This window comes from Lolium rigidum, chromosome 4 (genome assembly GCF_022539505.1).
Source record: "Lolium rigidum isolate FL_2022 chromosome 4, APGP_CSIRO_Lrig_0.1, whole genome shotgun sequence".
Classification (NCBI taxonomy): domain Eukaryota; kingdom Viridiplantae; phylum Streptophyta; class Magnoliopsida; order Poales; family Poaceae; genus Lolium; species Lolium rigidum.
In genome coordinates this window covers 275,428,829-275,433,305 of record NC_061511.1, presented here as the reverse complement: position 1 = coordinate 275,433,305, position 4,477 = coordinate 275,428,829, and the positions used below count along the sequence as shown (strand labels likewise).

Genomic DNA, 4,477 nt, shown 5'->3' with positions numbered 1-4,477 from the left:
GCCCTCTTCTTCCGCGTGTAGAAAAGGAAGAAATAAATCAATCAAATTACGAGAGGCCTCATAAAGCGCTTCCTTAGGGGTTAAACTTCCATTAGTCCATATTTCTAGAAAAAGTATCTCGTGTAACGAAGGCTGTCGTGTAGTTGGAAATGTAAGTTCCGTGAAAACTCGATATTTTGTGTCATGTGTAATAAAATAAAATATCACGAGGAGCTTTTTTAGCACCGATTTAATCTTTGTTTACACGACACAAGTAATATCGTATGTTCGTGAAATAACTTTGCAAGCACATAGAACATCGAGATATACCTTTAACATTTTTTGTCAATTTTTTTGACATTTTAAAATATGTTTTCAACTCCTTTTTCAGAAGCATGCTCCTGGGGTAAAAACGCCTTGTTCAATACTAGTACTTCACATATTTCAATATAAACTAGTTACAACGCAAAATTAATATACTTATATACTCCCTCCAATCTAAATTAATCGATTTAACTTTATCTATATACAAATGTATCTATACAAAGTTGAGAGAGTACTGAAATATGTCTAAATACATGTATTTACTAAAAGATTTAGTTACACTTCAGACCAATAGCAAAATTCCACACGTTCCATAGATAACATTATGGATCAGCAAGATCAGATCCCAAAATGCTAAACTTTCTATCGCGCGGAGACTAAGATATCTAGAAGAGTTGCTTAGCTACAGACCTACGTCAGTCATAAACACAGCGTCTGAACTTGTAGCTGATCAGCTCATCAGCACTTCTCGGTTAATCAGCAGCGGCAACGGCATCCTCCGCAACCTTTTCCTTGCCCTTCTCCTTGGAGCTAGGTACGGGGAAGCCTTCCTCCGGCAGCCGGTGCCACCGATAGTTGCAGGCCTCGATCCAGCGGGGTTGGAGCAGGAACTTCTTGTTCTTGACAGCCCAGCGGGCCTTATCTGTCCCAGCGTGCAAAGCGACCACATGCGTGACAGTGGAATCCACTTCGGAGCAGCAAACGGCGCCCAGCTGCTCGGCCATCTTCCAGATTATCTGATCCTGTGGCCGGCAATCCGACCGGAACACTCGAGTGAAGACTAGTTTGCAGCCCTGCAGCACTTCCTGCCGCAATCTCTTGATTACCTGATGGAGGAAACATGTAAGCACCGGAAGAACATAAAAACTACAGACAGACAAATGAGCCCATGTCAGTCCTACCTGTCTTACGTCTCGCGAAGAAAGAGCAGTTTCAACACCCTGCAGAAGAGAGAGCACAGAAGCAAACGATTAGAAACAGCCTTATCAGAGGTTTATTTATGCACATGCACAGCAAGAAGAGAACATAAAGCAGCACGAAACCGTGTACGTAAGTAACCAACCGATTCAAAGAAAATTGCATGTATCCGCTTCAGGACATCTAAAATCGTAGCCAAAGCACCATCGCTCTCCCTTTCATCTTGCATCAACTCTGACAAAGGTCTGTCGCTAAAACCAAAGTGGCACGGGCTCGCAGCAAAATAATGATATCTCTCCATCAGAATCAGGTTTTCTTTGTGCTTCTGCCAAACCTGAAAAAATTAGTAGCATTGAGATTACCTACATTATGCTCATCCATTGACATAAATGAAATCCATATTAATAAATCTAGCAAAACAGAAAAAAATAGTAGCATTTAGGTTAGACATATTATGCCCATCAATAATTAATCTATTAAAAAGGCACCGAGATAATGCACTGTTTTTTTCTTTTTCGAGAGAAGACAATGGATGATTTTCCTTTTTTTGAAAGAAAAAAATTTATTATACTGTGTGCGGAACATAATACTCCCTCTATGCCAAAATATAGTGCCTATAAGATTTTTTTGAAGTCAAACCGGGTAAACTTTGACCAAATTTATACAAAAAATATCAAAATTTAGAATCTTAAATCAATACCATCGGATTCATCATAAAATATATTTTAATATGGTATAGATTAGGTATTGTAGATATATATATATAATTTTTTCAATAAACTTAATCAAACTTAGTGTAGTTTGACTTTTGCGGAAACCAATGTGCACTATATTATGTCATCGAGGGAGTACAGAAAAGTCAACTACCCAGGAAAGCTTGTAGTCACAATAGTACAACACAAAAGACCTAGCTCAAAGCCTCAAACACTGAACCATGTTTAGTAATAATTACTGAAAATCGAATACATTAAACGTGTATCAAATATGGTCATCAAACAAAAACACGTACATTCCCAGTGTCATCAAGAATCACTGCAGTGCTTTCATCTCCAAGTACCACATCAAGACCTTTCTGGTGCCGCTCAGTGCAGTCAGATTTTGAAATCACTTTTGAACCAAAATAGACATTACCAGGGTCAAGAAGCTTTGCTATTTCAACTGCATAAGCCTGGTCGCCCATGGTGTATATATACATCTCAAACATATTGCTTGCTTCTTCTAAAAATTTACGGACGAAGGGTCTCAACTTTGTAAGCATATATATGCATTCCCTGTAAATTGAACAAGCTTTTGTTCGGGACATCTGCATTTAGGTCATGTTGGTGGTAAACCGCAATTGTAGTGATAAATTATTGGATAAGCAATGCGAGGTTTCGAAAAGGTTGAAAGCTAATAAATTGAGGTGGAAGAAAATAAACATTTAAAATGGAATCCTAACATTCTTCGAACCAGTATTACAAGAATTCTACTTTTATTGTAAAACGGTGTTGATTTTCTACTATCTCTATCAGTCTGCTAGCTGAGGTGAACAAAACCAATTGTAAAGTTGACAGATACAGGCAATATTGTTATTAACTGGTGTAAAGTGCAAACTGGACTGAACCCACTAATACCATCCAAGTTAGCAATGATGAGGGACCAGAGATGACTATCATCCTGGAATTTTTTTTTATCTCTAAATGAAAGGATATAGAACATTCCCTCCGTTCTAAAATAAGCGTAGCAACTTTTTCTAGATTCGGATGTATCTACACATTAAAATGCGTCTAGATACAGAAAGTTGCGACACTTATTTTGGAACAGAGATAGTACAACCTAAACAAAGACTGGGAAATAATCACCATGAACAGTGACATTAGCTTCTCATTTTTTATGGTGACAGATACCATATCCAATGACACAACATTGCTAGTTTTTCTCTCAAAGTTGTAATGATGCTTAGTCAAAACCCAACAATGTCTATTTTTTTGTCATTCACTACAAGGAGCAACTTTAACCCCTCGTTTAGAACTGAAAATATCTGTACGCTGCTGTAGTGAAACGGGGTGGAAAATAAATATAATGTGTCATTTTCCCGAAGAATTCAAAGAATCTCAAATATGTTAGTGGTATAATCGAAATGAGCTGATTCCACACAATGTTCATGGTCCTAAAATATCAACTGTGTATAGAAACAGCTAACAGTCCTTAAAACTTTAATGCAAATAGATACAACTTGCCTTATGATGCAGCAGTTAGAATCCCCATGTCCATCTCAGCAGCGGAAATATCATGGAGTCTGGTTGAGTTTATCAGAGTATGATCCAAGTCTAAAATAAGCCCCAGTTTTCTTTTACGCAACAAATTCTTCACTTCAGCCCCGCGTAGCCTGTCCATTTCTGAAGTACCTAGCCTCAAACTCTGCATTTAAATAATTTTTCAAAATCCAAGAAGACACTGAAGGCACGTTTTAAGGACAACTAGAAACGGAAAAATAATTTAGAAATCTTAGAATGTATTAGAGACATAATCAGAAAATTAGTTCAAAAATCTGGGCGACTTTAATTAAGCAAGGTAAATGCAATAAGGAAACACCATTAAACCTCTCATGTTTAAAGAGAGAGCTCAGAATTCCAGGTACCTTGTGGATGTAACCAAAATGAACTCCTGAAACATCTTCTTCATCTTGGATTTTCCCACATTTAGTGCAAAGTCCAAAACAGTACCCAGGATGTGGGGGACAGAACTTGATTTGAGCATCTTTAAATGAACCTGCTACAACATATATTCAACAATTCATCACAACATCTGCCATACCATGGACATTCAGTGCTCAAGATATGATAAGCGGAGATGAATAAAGGATGCAGTAGAATTAGTTTCCTTTCAAGTTTAACCATAGTTTAAAATAGCTGGCTATAGTCGGGCTATAGCCCGCTATAGCCTTTCCCGCATGGTGCGGCTAACTGCATTAGCCCGCTAAAAGGTGCCAAAGTCCTTAAATAGCTGGCTATAGCTAGGCTATAGCCGGGCTATAGCTGTTTTGGAAGACCGCGGCTATATCCTGTAGCCGGCTATTTTAAACATTGACTTTTAACACCTCATAATCCATGGTAGGATGCAGTAGAAGAACTTGTCAAAATGAAATAAACAAACAGATGTGCAATCGCATATGTGTTACACGGAGTGGTAAGATTAAGGTAGACAAGCCAGTTGGAGGCCGAGAGCCTCAGCACGCACAAGTTGCCACGCCTACAGAATTCACTGATTCCTTATG

The 4,477-nt window shown here is 38.2% G+C and overlaps 1 pseudogene; it reads right to left on the bottom strand.

The window, feature by feature from the left end:
* Positions 1–579: 579 nt before the first annotated feature.
* LOC124648823 lies at positions 580–4,060 on the bottom strand (annotated as a pseudogene).
* Between the last annotated feature and the right edge of the window lie 417 nt (positions 4,061–4,477).